General features: G+C 36.0%; 1 protein-coding gene and 1 long non-coding RNA gene across 2 annotated transcripts in view; one reads left to right on the forward strand and one right to left on the reverse strand.

Annotated features, from left to right (window-relative positions):
- Positions 1–16,653, forward strand: part of LOC149486088 (uncharacterized) — an 81,870-nt gene that overhangs the window by 40,798 nt on the left and 24,419 nt on the right. The window lies entirely within an intron of this gene.
- LOC149486089 (uncharacterized) lies at positions 14,595–16,086 on the reverse strand. The gene is made up of 3 exons (XR_016316093.1): positions 15,513–16,086; positions 15,325–15,386; positions 14,595–15,250 (listed from the first exon to the last, which is right to left on the reverse strand). It is a non-coding gene; the product is annotated as an uncharacterized LOC149486089 (long non-coding RNA).

The raw sequence follows: 16,653 nt of genomic DNA on the forward strand, positions 1-16,653 counted from the left end.
GAATATAAGAATGTTTGGTTTTCCTTTAATTTTGGTTTACGCACGTCGCACACGTTACCGCGACGTCCCCCTTACTTTTTCACCCCATACCTTTTCCGTATTTCTCGTGGGAGTTGAGGCATTAATAAGTGCGAAAATCAGTACTGTTCGATATAAATAATGTGGTATATAATTTTGTCTTTTAAGAATATTATCCAATTGTGGTTTATTAAAGACAACGTACGTAGATGCGCTCACTTTTTTGATAAATTGCTTAAGTTTGGTTTAGTTATTAACTACGATTATCGTGTTTATCTCAATTTCTCCGATAGGTGTTCACATCGCGTTGCCTGCGCTCGCGCAGAGCTCACGTGCTCTCTTTGGCTTTCGAACGGCACGCAAGCCTATCTACGCCCCACATCCCTCTAACTTAAACACTATACATATACACAATAGATCATACTAATAATTAAGACGCTTTCGTTTTGTTTTCACTGTTTTATACACTTTCCTCTTTGGCGATTTGTAGAGCGATCGTTAATTTAACATGCTAATTTGTAAAGTCAATACATGCCTTGTTTCTCTTGAAAAGTTTCACCTCAATTTTTATAAAATTATGATTTATATGAGAAACGCGAGCATTTCATCAAAATGGTTTATATTTTGTATTAGTTAAAAATAAATCCGAAGTTATAACATAGCTTAGTGTTCAAAATGTGTATCACGTGTCCCGGTCCCTAAGTCGGGGGTAAACTCTATTTAGATTCATTACTATAGTGGCACCTCCCCTACGGCGAACTTTTATGTTTATTGCATTCATGATATTTGTAAAATTTGCCGCTTTTATGTGATGGGCGACATTTTCGAGTTAAATAAACTGGGGTTGACAAAATTTTAATGAGAGCGTTGATTCATCGTGTTTACATGATTTCGATAAACTAAACAATCACAGTGCATTACTGTAGAATAGTTGATCACAAATTTCCATTGCCAAACAATAGTAACCGTGTTATATTTGAGAAGTCAATATATTTCTTGAAAACAATAATCCTAGTTTTGTAGCCTTCATAGATTTCTTAGTAAAACAACTGCTTCCATTTTATATAACCACCCAAAACAGCCGCGAGTGACTGTAATTGAATAATGCAGTCAATTTAACAGTAACTTTCAAAACAAAATAAAACTTGCGTTATCTATTCTTCTGTCCATAACCAAACTGCTTTTGAGCTATGTTTATGGAGCGAATTTCTATAAATTACCACCGTTTATGGAGCTGTGGCCACTCATCGGCTTTATTACAAACTTATGTTCCTACCGCAATCATTAATACAAAGAAATTGAGATATAAATATGAACGGTTAATCGCCGTTTTATAATGGGTCTCGGCGGAAGCAAACATTGCAACAGACCTCGTTGTAGCAATGAGTGTGCCAAAGTTTTAATTGCTTTGCATATAAATGGAAAACGGACATAGATACCTGAAGTAAAATAACAATTTAATCTTCCTATTTTTTTCATTCGCCCTTTAGTATATCCTATTTGTAGCTTATTATATTATTTTACGCGTAACTCATAAAGTGTTGATTGTAGAGCAAACATAATAGCAAACCTTATCGATTTTTTTAAATCTATGATTAATTTTTTACTCCCAAGTCTGTCCAGTTTTCAAAGCCAAGCCATTATTTTTTCACAGTCTGTATCGAGTAATGTAAGTACGTAAGCGTGTGACTAATGGCTTGCGGTCGAGTCGAATCGTGAGAGCTAAGAATCTCAGAATTGCAGATAATAACTCTATAACTGTGTTATAGACCAATGTAATTTTCTCTCGTAAATATATTTTATCATTTCTAAAGCTAATGTTAAATGCCCGTTACAAACTAGAGATTAACAGCACTGACAGTTTTAATTATATCCTGTGTGTTACACATAAACATTGTGTTGTAACTTTCACGTGAGATGATTCGGTTCGTGGCGATCGTTGCATAACGTCGGTTGTTTGAGAAAGATTGAAAGGTAAAGCTAAACAAGTTGATGGTAACGAGCGTATTTCGGTAAAAATAGTTTCACGTGCCCTTACCTCGTGCTCACGGCCCTTCTCGACGCCTGATCGTCTATACATTACTGATTACACTCGTTATAAACAAATTACTTTGCTTTCTCCAGTAACAAATGGAATCGAAGTGGTCACGATGTGAACTTGGCTTTATGTGTTATTATTTTCGTTTTTAAAGATATAGTCTATTCACCAGTAACGATTTAGTATGTTATGTGTGGCGCTTAAAGTTTGCAAATAGACTATCTACAGAAACTATCTACAGTCTACTTCAATGTGACTGTAATACAAAGCATAAAAAGTGTCGTGTCTAAACTGGGTTATAGAGCTCGTGTTGATAGTAAAAAGTTTTGCAAATATTAACCCACCCTTTATTTAATTATAATAATGAACGTGTTAATACCTCGTTATAACTAAAAATAAAGTAACGTGACGAGACACTTATGATTATTAATATTCATGTCCCTGCGTTGTTAAAAGTATCGAAGGTGTCGTAGTGAGCTGGGCGTGCTCACTCATACTCGTAATAATTATTTACATTTCGTGCACAGGAGCGGCTTGATTTACTGCGCCACTCCGACATCTGACGGGAGGTTTTAAATTAGTGCCATGTCGTATGTGGCCATGTATTTTATTTTCTCTCGTGTGCCTTGTATGCCCTCAAGCATTTCGCTTAAAGTCTCAATTCTAACATCGTCATGGCCTATTTATATACGTGGCTTAGACATTTGTCTTACCACCCAGCTTTCAATAACGTCATCTTCTAATTCTACTTATAACTCAGAGTTCACGTTAAAGACGAGAAACATGTAGCGTGTTATTCCTTCAATTCGATAATTGTATTTAGTGCGACACTTGAGCTATGTTAAGAGGAAATAGGTTGACAAGATTGATGGTAATATCTTCATTAAAAGCAGTGTGTTTGAACTTCAAAGTTATAACGACCGACTAACATTTCGAGGATATTAGGAAGAGCATTGGTTATTATTGTAATTACTTGCTACTAACAGAATTTAGATGTAATTTATATGTTTCAATGTGCACACTGTGATATTGAAAAGCCAGCGCAACTCAGATCTAATCATTTGATAATACATTCTTAATGTAATTAACAGGAAGCATAAATGCTAGTTCTCTTTTACTGGGGTCGTTAACTTCAGTGATTTATTATGCAATACTAACTTGAATTGTGGATAAACACATACAATGACATCAACTAGTCTGCCTTGCTTTATTATAATGCTAGATGGGTAGTTATTGATGCCTATGGCCATATTGATCAGCACGATATCATATAGCTAAAACAAAATTGTATATTATGTTTTATTATTTGAAGAATATATATTATTTCTTATCATGATTTAAGTATGAAATTAATCCTTCGACGCTAGGCGATATACGTACCTATGATGTAAGCGGCTATTTCCTGTGGACTCAGTTTGCCCCAGGCTAGACGTGCAGTGCATATTTCTGATCATTAATTACTCTTGGTGATGTCATGCAGACATACACCTCTTCAGTTATTACTAGAAGCCTTCGCGCGGAAATGACAACGACCGACGCTTTCTCTGCACTGCTATAAGTAAATTTCTATGGGTACTAACGTTTCAAGGTCACTAATGATACTTGAAGTGGAATTTCGCATTGCTAATATTAATATTTATAGGTATTGAATAGAAACACAAACAAAGAACAGAAATGAATAAGATTATTGTACCGAGTGATGGTAATTGATAAAACAGGCGGGTCTCAGGCGCGTCGCTGAGCGTGACTCATCTTAATGGCAGCAATTATGGCGGCGAACGGTACGCTACCAGCCAGCACTGAAGACACGAGCCACGTGCCCCGCGACAAATATCATATTCTGCAAAATGTACAATACATGATTCTTACGATAAACTTTACATGGACGAAATTATCGCACTATTCATTATTATTGATAACAATACAGTTTTTGCAACGAGAACGACTGAAGGTCAGTCTCGTGATTGTTGTCTCGGCGCAGCGGTAGACGAGTTTATGGCTGAAAAGGAAATCGCCTTTTCGACCTGTTAACTAATGAGGTCGGACAGTAGTGTAAGAAACGAGACAAAAAGCCCGCAATCAGCTAAATGAATAAACGCTAATTGCTAGGAAACTCTAGATAGTTTTTCATTGTTGTTTTCGCTCAGTGGTAAATAAATTATCAAAACAATTTGCTAACCGCTATTTGGTTATGCAATGTCTAATATGCAAACAGGAAAAATACGTTTCCCTTTTAAATTAAAATTTTTAACTATATTGCATACACTTTCAAAGTATTATGATTTATAATATTTAATATAAATATTCCTGCAGATTTCAAAAGCATTCCATGATCATAAAGTAAGATTGAAAAGGACACACGAGTAACATTAGCGTAGGTATCATTTCGTTTTATTTGTCAAGATACAACTTCATGAATATGGTATTTATTCTATCCGATGGCATCTCACAAATGGAGCTGTTTTGAAATATCACAGGATTAATATGCATTTTAAGAGGGCAGGAACGTCTATCAAGATCGTGCTGTGCTCATTGTGTATCTGCTTTTAAATGCCACGGGTTTAAGTGAGAGGATCTAGACGATGTTTTAAATGCTATTACGGTATTCTAAAAGATCTATTATTGTTAGATCTTTTTTAATCATGTCTACAATACCATTACAATTCTCCGTAGGTACTTATTACGTCCCCCCAACGGTCCAGGCCTTGTCGCGGCGGAGGGGCTCAGTAGCTCAGAGTTATGGCCCTCTGAGTGAAGCGAAATTGGACCAGCGAGGGGCTGAACGGCTGGTTTAGAGTCGGGGAGATTCGACCGGCCCGACGGCCAGGGCTAGGTGTGGCCCAGCGGCCGCTGTGTGCGGCGTGGGATGGCGGCCAGAGGTCGTGGCTTGGCGGACCCCGTGTCCACTAGGCAAAGGTGGCGCTGAACGGCAGTTGGGGTTGGAAAGCCTCGACTGACCCGACGGCAGAGGTCCTGTTTGTGGGCCAGAGAGGAGCCGGCTTTTATGCGGCGGTGGATGGCGGCCAGAGGTCGCGGCGCGGCGGGCTCGCTGGTTTAGAAAGCCACGCCGTGCAGCGGAGGGCGGGATCCCGACGCGTCATAGTGATGACGCGCGGAGACTCCTGCAGAGAGGTGTGGGGCGGCGGCCGCTGTAAAACGGCCGTCTGCCAACTCGTAATCCGGTCCGTGGGGCCGGACCGAGGGCCGCCACCTCTGGTGAGGTGGGGGCTGCGAGGTAATCTCTATAAAAGTGCGCCGGAGGGTCCCCCGACGTGTATTTCACACATCGGAGGACCTTCCGGCGTGCACCCTCCGGCCGGACGGTGATGGGGTCGGGGGTTCGGGGGAACGCGGATGATGGAGCGGGGAAAAATCCATTGTCTGCGCGTTGGTGGCGTAAGCCTTCGTTCCAGCAGCCACCAGCGAGGAGGGTTCTAGTGGTGGGCCTGGAAACGGGCATCTGCTGGGCGGGACACGCGGTAGAGTCGTAACCGTTCCCGCAGTTCCGTCCAAAGCAGCGCGATGGAACAGAGTGGGGTTTTAGTCGGTAGGAATCCGACATAACCACGGCTCCATCCCCGGGAGCCGTGGGTATCTAAGAAGATTTCCCCACTATAAAAAAAAAAAAAAAAAAAAAAAAAAAAAAAAAAAGGTACTTATTACGTACACCATTTAATCATTTCTGCTCTCTCTTTAACAAGGGCTAACTTTTATGCAAATATTTTCATAGCGCACATAAGTTATCGTGTTATAAATAACCATATAAAAACATAGTAGTTAAAATGATGATCGTATCATCTTTATACGCGTAGTTGTGTGCATAGAGAATGTCTGCTGCATTCTAAAAACAGCTCCGGGAATGGAGTACTTGTATGGTAAACGAAGACACGCCTGAGCCTATAATAGACGTGTTGGTACGCGGCAATCGCGGACATCGAATTAGTTAAATACCGACGTAGACATAGGTCAATAAATTCCAGGCGTGCTCCAGGAAAGCGATCGATACTCTACTTCTAATTGGAAATTAACACAAATAAGTTCAATATACCACCCGATAAACTGCAGGAAATAAAAACACGTTTCACAGTTTACGGTAAAAGCCTGTTTGAAACTAATTGCGTATGCTTTAAAAGTTTCTCTTTTATCCTTACATGAGACAATTTACTGCTTTGTTGTACCTACTTTACTATCAATAGTTTTGCAAATTACGACACCTACTCTTTGGTTTAAATTAAGGTGTGTAGATAATATAATATTTCCAATTCACCCACCTACACACTTTATTCTGATTACAGTATGAAGTAAATCAAATCTTTCAACGCTGATTAGTATTTCATCATGTAATAAGCTTCTCTATAAAACAATGAGTGACTAAACACTGGCCTTTAGTCTTTGTTCATTAGAACGGAACAAAATTTCGGGTACCTATCAATTTCTTACTCCTACTCAATGATACTATTCCATTTGTTCAATTGTCTTGCTTGCTTCCGCTAGCATTAATCTTATAACAGTTGCAAAAGAGAATTATTTATGAATCATATTCATTGTATATGATACATAAAGATTAGTTTCATAGCAATAATTACTCAGTCATGTGTTTATTAAAAGAATCCTCGGTTTTCTTCTTCGCTATATTTAGTATTCTAACAACTTAAAATACCAGCATTGATACGATACCTTCTAAAGATGCATATACGATGCTTCGCAAAGGTAGTCGATTGTATTTGGGCCGAATGCAGAAAGGCGTGGTTATAAATAGAAATGCATGAGTTGCATGACCCAAACAGGTTCCTATTACAAGTCTGCCTACGCGATCGCCATCTTCCTGACCCAAGGCATTACCCTTGCTGATTCATTTTCAGCAACTGCATTTCGCCCACCTTTCTACTTATTGTAGAACATTTTAGCGAACCTATATGTGCATGAATAATTCTGGATTTCTAGAATATTCCGTTTGTCTAGATTCTAGTATATCAATGTAAAAGAGAGACTTAGAGAGACGCGACCGCAATTGGCTAAGCAATTAATAGCTCGAATAACTTACGAGTTGTTCCTTTAATTGGTAATGCCGTTCTGGTTTGTTCTCACGCTTTACAGGTCGGAAGTCGAGACTGCGACGTCGACGCGAGACAGCGGTCGCGTCATTTTAGCATATTTTCTAGCAGACTCCTTGTCTGTAATGTGTAATTAAATCATTATACTCCCTTGCGTGCATTACAGATATATAAGATCTTGCCTGGTTGCTTATTATATGAATACTTGTTAATATTAAATTTTACTTGGGTTGTTACTTATAGTCATATACTGTAAACTATTAATTATATTAAACTAATTTAAAAATTAATTTAATTTTTAATTTAAAGTAATATTTATGTTAAGAAAATTGTTTTACATACTTAGAATAGGCATTTTTATTACATAATAATTATTCAAAGCAAGAAGTAAAGCACGCTTCGCTTGCACTGCCACCCTTGCAACGGTAATGGTTTTAATTTATTCAATCTATTTAAAATAAACATGGCGAGCTATAAAAGATTTCGCAGAATTTCTTTTCATGCGGCCAGTGCTGGTGTATGCCTTTTCTGAAGATGGCGATGACGTACGATTTATTATTACCCGTTGTACAGGTTTTGGCTAAAGGTTTTTGTGAGAGTTACGTTTTGGTTTCGTAACCGTACTTGGTTCTTGCGATTGTATAAAAATTGCAAAGAACTTGTTTTCAATTTATAAGGACTTGTTAAGATTATTGAACTTACTACATTTAAGGTTCCCGATAAGAACAATGGCATTTTTATTTTTATAGATAAAAAACCTAACGAATAGCATATTTTATTAAGTACTTAGCGTTGATGCATGTTAAATTTCAAACTTTTTTTTGAATCTGAAATTGCCATCAAACACAAGAGAATTAAAACGTCTGACTCATAAACTTCCTTTGATGCAGTAGGTCATTATAAATCCGTTCTATTCTTGTCAATACCTTAATCCAGCATTAATTAACTCAATTTTATTCATCTTTCAGTAGATACTTTGGTTATATTCGTATATGGATTTATAATCTATTTTGGTTGTAATCTAATGTTTTCGGCATTGATGGTGACCACATACCTAGTAGAGTTTTAAAGTAGAGAGCATTGACCGCTCCATAATCTATGAATACTAGGTTTACTGAGATACTTACGACAATTCTCGCAAAACGTTCAGAAATAACCACCCCACACTGCAACCGATACGATAATTCTGTCTGTTAACTACCAATGCACTTCGCTGCTGGAGATTTCGCTGCTATTTTATTTTTCCCCGTTTTATCTTCTACAAAACAATATAATAAATCGTACATTTACAACACGGTGTTGTATCTGCTTGTGCAAAGTATGTCGAGATTTTCTTTTGAAACCTAATCATTAAAGACTTGGCTTACAATCGCGTTTCTGTCTCTATTTAACTTTCAATCGTTCAATTAAACTGTTACGAGCATGCAACACTTGGAAAACCATTTTCTATATTGTGATCGTGAAGTTATATTATGTCGCTATATTAAATAGAACTTTCTTTGTCCTTGATTGTTTGTTCTATAGATAAGGGTTTATAATTAGCCGTCTATAGTGGTGGAATGTATAGGTAGGCTCTGCAGAACTGAACTCGTTTTTGTTTACCGGTTAGCGATATGCAGTCTTGTGGGAAGATAAAAACTTGTTCGTGCAAACCCCACGCACTTTGCGCCTATTCTGAATATTAACATCCCGGGTGATTGCGAATTTCAACCGTTTAAATCCGCTCTACAATTAAATCCAACTCAAGAACCATTAAAACGTTTATAGAATTAATCTTCATGCAAAGCGATAGACATATTTGACGGATGTATGTGACACATTCAGATTTCATACGGTATGTTTGCTGTCAAAACTGTAGCTGTGCCGTGTTCTGGGAAGTTGATTATTTTAATACGAATGTTATAATATGTAGATTTGCTACCCAAAGTATGCAATACGATGCATGAAAGCTTGCAAATATTATGGGTAAAAAGCCATTTAATTTTAGCAACACCAACAGCCGGTAAAGAAATAAAAACACTGGTATCTTATAACACTCTGTACCTGTAATATATAGTCTCTTCTTGAATTGTCACCAAATCGTCTTGTGCTCGCAGCCAAAATATAAATGTAAGTAATTATTTGTACATAATACAAAAATAGCATTAATATATTTTATTCACTGTAGTGTAATCGATTTCTCTTGGCCTCTACCAGGCGTCAATTTCCAATTTTAGCAACACGCAACACGTGTGTACAATGTACATTTAATCATATTCTTATTTTTATTTTGGGGCAATTTATTATCGAAAACAACATATCTAAAGCTACCTCCATTGTTTTCAAAACATATCAGTTTCTACTTTCTATCGTGAACTTTCTGCTAATGTATGTATTTGGACATGGATGTTATGAAAATACCCTGTCAAATCTCACGCTCCTGTCCAACACCTAACAATACATGTTCTAACTATATTAATACATATGTATGCTATATTAATAAATTAACAAGTGTCGCGTAAACTGTTGTGGATTATAAATATTAATTAACTTATTGCAACTTGACCGCTTTTTCAGGCGTTGATTCAATTACAAATTAGTCATTTCATAAACATTATGGCGTGACCTCAGCTCTAAATTAAGAATTTAATGCTGATAATAATTTAGTTTTATTTATCATTCTCATGTTCATGATAACGACTGAATTTTATTTATAGATTAGGGTCATGCTAAAAAGTTAATCCAAGTAGGTACGGGTTAGTCACAAGCCATTGAATCATCGGTTGGGTAAAAGCGTTTTGTTCGCGGAGTTTCTCAACCAGTATCGTTGGTATCGTTACTCAACACACGATAAAATACTTCATCTTACTCTATGTACATCATTTAAATTATGTATGCCCGTCTCTTCCTTTATAAGGCGATTCGCTTCACTACATTTCGTACCTGAAGTACTGTTTCAGTGGAGCGTGGAACAACGTAAAACAGATGTATGAGCATGATTATTTAAGATTTGTGTACAAAAAGCTCAAAGCCCTTCAATGAAGAGATGATAGACAATTAAGGTGAAGTTTTTACTATAATCATTATCTTGAAAACATATCTAGTCTATGATTACATCCTCCCAGTGAGTGTTAAAGAAAAAACATTTGGGTAGTATAGAAACTATTCATCATTGTAACCGGTGAGAAAATGCACGTTAGCACTCCATTCATATAGCACCAATAAGTGCGCCAAAATTACAATTGATCGCCGGTTTCGCTTAGCGCAAATGTGCGAAATCTCTTAAGAGGTAAAGCCGGCTTCTGCGAGTGTCATCAATCGCGTCAATTGTAAACAGACCCGTATGCCGGCGCCGCCAGTGACTCACAGTATTGCGATGTGGGACGGGGCATTGTGCACATTGATTAGGGTTGCCACTTCTGGTTCATCTGAGCTATATCTCCAGATATGACTGTTATCTGGTAATATGCTATCATAGAGTTGAATCTTTGTTCTTAATCTATAGTTTCATGAAAATTACATTCTTCAAGCCAAACTTGTGTTTACTTCTGTTATTTATGCTTACTACAAATACAGTTACATATAAATATGACATTATTCTTTTGATCGTCTTCTTATAATTCGTCGTCATCTGCTTATAATATGTTGCAAGAATATACATCCCAGCTATCTTGCGGTGAGCTAATTTCGATACTAAGAAAAAGTAAGTGACAGCCCTATAAATAGTAGGCTGAAAGCTGTGTAATGCATGATTGTATGTAAAGGAGGCGCAGTCGACGCCGACGCAAGCCAACGAGAAAGCGTCGGCCCATCGTCATGACCGACTTTCAGCGTGCACCATTACCGAATATTTCCTACCACTTGCCCGACTTTTTGCTGAAGCGCGACACTCAAGTTTTTATTTACAACAGTCGCTTTTATTAGACCTCTAATGTGTTGACTATAATACTTTGTTTTAAATCGTACAAACGTCGTTTAAGTGTTAAACTTAAATGGTAAATTAATTCTAGAACGAAAACTCTTTACAAAGATGGTAAAATAATAATCTTTACGATTTGGCAGTTAAAAAACTAAATTTTATTAGTTTAGCAGCAAAAAGATGGACGTTAATTAAACGCGATTCTAATTAGGATAAGACAACGAGGCTTTTTTTGTAGCGTTCACCGTTGCAAAGGCATTGTGTTGTTAAGATTTTATAGCAGTAATTACTTATAAACAAAAGCCATGTTTCTGATCTTCGACAACGTTTCCCGTTCAGGGTACATAGTATGTACACTTTATCAGGTCTCGTTGCTCTTTCCCTCACGATTTACGTCGTGATGATTCTACGGGAAGATTCACGATCCGATAACTCGCCATCTGCTTGCGTTTCGATAAAACTATGTTTAATAAAGGTTCCTAGTAGAAGAGCGCTTTATTCGCTGATTAGATTATAAATGCAAGGTCGATATACAAGTAAAAAAACGTAATATCGAACCCTTATCAGTGGACGTTAATCAGAAATTGGGCAAGTTCCGAGAATATGTCGCAAATATTGCATGTAATGCAGTGTTATAGATATGTAATTAAAAATTTCTTAGTAACTGTGATAAATATTGCTCAATAAGTCAATAGCCAATTGCTTTTCCTAAGATTTCCAATCCGCGTTGTTAATTACATAAAACAAATTGATAAAGTATTTATATACATTTTCATATATACCCTTGACCAAGCGTGGGAGGGAGCCGTGTATTTTTAACCGTAGGAGGTCATTAACCGAGTCTTCAGTCAGTTTTGAGATTGCAACTTAGTCTCACGAGGAAGCTGGCTTGATAAAAGGTCATTGATTCGATATTGAGAGGGCCCGTATATTGCATTGAGCCAATTAACTATTTCGGATGTTTTGATCTCTATTTCATAATTAAAATTGCAAAATAAACATTTTCATACAGAATTAATTAAATGGATTTTTATTTAGAAGATATGTTATATAGGAAAGGATAGCTACTAAAAATAATAATTTACTTAATAGTTAATTAAGAACTTCTAAATTTGTTGATTACCACACTATAATTTTTTTATTGTATGGCCTGAGCAAATAACAAGTTTACAATATCACAAATTGCGACAAATGTTCATACAAGATGATTGTGTTACTAAGGAAAACATGTGTTATGATATAAAATTCACGAAAATATTATACCTACTTTCACTTGAAAGATTTTTAAAATGTTTTGTACATACACTTTTGTCTCCATCACTTCAAAAACTGGCAATCCATAATTAACAACTAGTGGAATAGAATCAATGAATAAGCGACGACAAATTGAATCGAACGTTCGTGGCGTTAACCTTTCAACGATAAGCCGGCTGTGTGTTATTCGGAAATTGTTATTTGCAATTGATTGGTCCCCGGCGGAGAGCCCGTGAAAATTAAACTACGCTGCAGTGTCGGCTAGCGAATGCGTCATCACGATCCCTGATGCAATTTCCGTGTTCATTTTTAACGTTATGATCGATTTTGATTCAACATTGTATAACTTTGATGCTGTAGAAGAGCTTGCGCCACCATCGACCGTTCTGTCTCATCTAATATAACGTTTATTAGCTGACACATAAATTATACTTTAATTGGGCTTATTTAAGGCCCGCTGTTGAATTGTTGCTTTTACACTGCTCTTCCACTATAAAAACCGCGTAATATTTGCTACATTTTCAGCTGGCACATTTTTATGCTCCCTGTAAAAGCGCGTACTTCAGTCAGTCTGCAGTCTACAAAATTAATTTTTCATACCGTTATAGAGGTCTCTTTCCGATTTTACTTTATACTTTGCAAGTAATCATAACGGAGATACTTTAGAAAACGATAAGTTTTAATTGAACACCGACAAGCGATTTCTCTTACTTTATTGCTCGCTTTAAAATTATATTGCACTTAACCATAAAACGACATTTATTTGCAGTTCGCGTTTACAATATTATGCCAGCAATCCATTATCTGCGATCGTAACTAATAAAACTGTTATTTCTTAGATTCCCTGTCAGTTGTCACGACTGTCTCTTAAATATAACAGAATTATAACTAGCTTTGTTGTTTGTCTGATTAACAAAATAGTAACAAAATCGAAACAAAGGCAGAAAAAGTAATGTAATGTAAAATTTTATTGACCACTGCCACAATCTAAATTTGTATGCTCTGAATCTGTCTGCATAACGACAATTTATATGCAGCTGTGTCTTATATGGTAATTTTGGAACAGAAATAAAGCAAGTGTGGATGACGTGAGACTGGTGTTGTCAGATAATTTCAACTATAAATTATACAGGAAACAGATAGCCTTTGCGGAATGATTTAATGTACTAGAATGATACGTATGCAAAATTTCGGTTAATCTAATATAATATGATTTCACTGCTTGTAATATTTCTATGTAGGTATAAGGTGTATTAAAAATTATTTAGAATTGATGATTTATTTATTATACGCTTAAATTTTCACTCGATAAGTGTATATCTGATAATACCTCGATATATCACACTTGGCTGATAATACAATATTGCATTTTATGAAAAGGGGACAGAGCGCGTGTGTGCATTCACATACCATACTTGACTCTGTTGATATAGAGATTAATTTTGCAAGCCGTCAGATTATGCTGATACGTGAATTGCGATAACGTTCTACTTTCCCCACAGTTTAAGTTGTGTAGATACAAATTTTCTACTTTTACTATTAAGACGATACACAAAAAAAAATCCACTGCTTGGCGGGCGGAGTCTAATAGCTCGCTATCGCGAACGCGAGTGTGCGCGAAGTCATTCTTGCATACTCGCCGCGCTGCCGCTGGCCGACTCGGGACAAACATGTATGGAGTCGTCATACAGTTATAATATTGTTATACATATATTTAATTGTTGATTTATTGGTTTTATTTTCTTGCTTATAAACACAAAATTATCTTCTTTTTAACAACTACTTAGACATTATTAATAATTATTAATTATTATTATTTCGTAATGTTTACTTTATTACAAAATAATACAGGTTATAAATAATCTTTAAAATAACAAAAAATATTGTTACTCTGAAAAAATGAAATGGTACCTAATTACGCGGACTACTGAATTGATTTAGATAGAATTTGATGCTGACGTAGATATTACATCATGCCCAGAAATGAAAGGTACTATTTCTGAAAGAAGTTATAAACCCTAATTCTTCTCAGTCAAAGTCAAGAGTGGAAGATATCGCTAATACAGTAAAACTGATGCGAAACTTTGGATGTTAATTTGTATATTTTTTTGTTAATTGTTACTTAATCACGTCAAGACTACATTACCAATTTTGATAAAATATAGCTAATTGCCTGGATTTACACATAGGATACTTTTTATCCGAACTGAACACTTCTGTGGGGTAAAACAGGATTCACGATATAACCTAATTCCACGCGGGCAAAGCCGCGGTCGGATATTTTTTTAAATAAAAAAAATGTTTAAAAAAAACACAAAATATATTGACGCTGCATGTATTTATTTTTTGCACTCTATTATAATTGTAATTATTCATTACAAATAATCAAAATAAAATAGCCAGAACAAAGTTAGGCCCTGGTAGGATAGGTAGGCAGGTACAGCAATGTGAGACGAACACTGGCTTATTTATACCAATAATAATGTATTATAAACATTAAATTAAGTTTACTTTCTAACAACAAAAATACATAATATTAGCTTATGTGAAAACGAATCAACCAATCATCCCACAACAATGAAATGTGCACACAAATATTCATCCAAATCGGTTCATGTGATTAGGAGGAGTGACTGCAGCGCCATCCTCCGGGCCCAATTGTGTTTCCAGATCATCCAGGAACTCAATTTAATATACTTACACAAAATTTTTCGAAATGAAAACTCACATTACTATGTAAATATGAATATAAACCTGTTTTAGTACTAAGCAATTTCCCGCACAGGTGTAGTAAGTATAAATGAAATAAATATCAACATCAAATTCTTTATACAACATACTTATCTACCACCTACTAAGAAATTCTTGTTTTTTCGTATTTTTTTAAAATATAATACTACTCCAACGAGCTCCTGTTCCATAATTCCATATTACGTCCACCATACTTCCACTAAGTTCACCATGATTTTTTATTTCTTTGCACTTTTGCTAAAAATGGAATCATGCGATAAAACCAGTAGAGCGTTGATAACATACATTTTTGACTGAATAAAGGTACTTACGAAGGAGTGGGTTCACATTGTGAACAATCAGTGGGTTTATTTTCCTTCTGGATTCCGGATTTCTGAAAAGATTATTTATGCTATAAATGAAAAAATCTTACACATTCGTTATGTACTTAAAACAGGGGTACATATCAAACATCGTCTATAATACAATTATCATCAAATTTAAAATAAAACCAACTTACTTCATTAATTTGTTCCAATTGTAAGCATTCTTTTTCCTCCAACCTTTATGTTTCTTCTTCTTATTTTCTTTATTGTCCCCATTTGTCTCATTTTGTCTTATCGTGTTGTCACCCTTTGTTACGATTGCGCGAGCGACACAAGTTCCCCGTGTGACGGCCGTAGCGGGAATGACTCGTGCAGCGATCGGGGTAGGAAGGTACAGGGCGGCTCTCGCTATATTGGCTGGTCAGGCGCTAATTTCAAGTATTTCTTGTTTATTTCAAAACAATCGCATATTTCAAAATTCTAAAACGGTAGACGTATAGGTTGTATATTTTATAGTTAATATCCAAAAAGTCGTAACTTTACGTTTGTTATTTTGAAGATGCCAGAGATTAAAAAAAAATAACAATGAGAACTTTGTATTTTTTTTCTATCGAGAAAATATCATGGAATCATGTTTCTAAAACGGTAGACGTATTGTGTTACTATTGAACTTTCTTGTCAAGAATTTTCATCACGACAACTTTAATAATATAAAAATTACGAAGGTTTAAAAAGGGCCGTAAATGTTAGAAAAATTAATTCATCACCTTAAGAAGTATTTAAACAAGTGTGAATTCAAATTCAAAGTCGCCTTGCCTATGGAGCACCTGCGTCCGATTCAATCCGATCTTTTGCATACAAAAGAGTTGTACATGCGTGATTTGTAGCATAAAGATAGCTCATCCGTGCTAAATTTGAACTAAACTGATTAATAATCGACTGGCATAACGCATGAGCAGTTTTATTTTGTGCTCGATCGATGCCAACACATGATCGCTCTGACTCACCAAACGACATGTCAAAAGAATAAAAAGTCCTTGTTTTGCCATGGTATACTTTTCAACAACAATACAATATTGTGCAAACATTTTATAACATAGACGTTAATTTTCATTATTACACACATCCCGGAACTTTTATTCAGCTGTGCCGATTCTCATCTTTCATTCATTAAATTTCTAGAGCAACTCGGCTTATGTAATAATGTGCGAAATATTTAAAATGCGAATATAATATGAGCAGCATTTTCATCTCGTAACAAAAAAAAAGCTTTGAATAGTGGACCAAAGCCAAAACATTGCATAGATTGAAAAGTAACGGATTCGCGACACGGGC

Source organism: Colias philodice, chromosome 9, assembly GCF_061535455.1.
Source record: "Colias philodice isolate Cphi_HAF_F1 chromosome 9, ilColPhil1 Martin Lab GWU primary, whole genome shotgun sequence".
Lineage (NCBI taxonomy): Eukaryota > Metazoa > Arthropoda > Insecta > Lepidoptera > Pieridae > Colias > Colias philodice.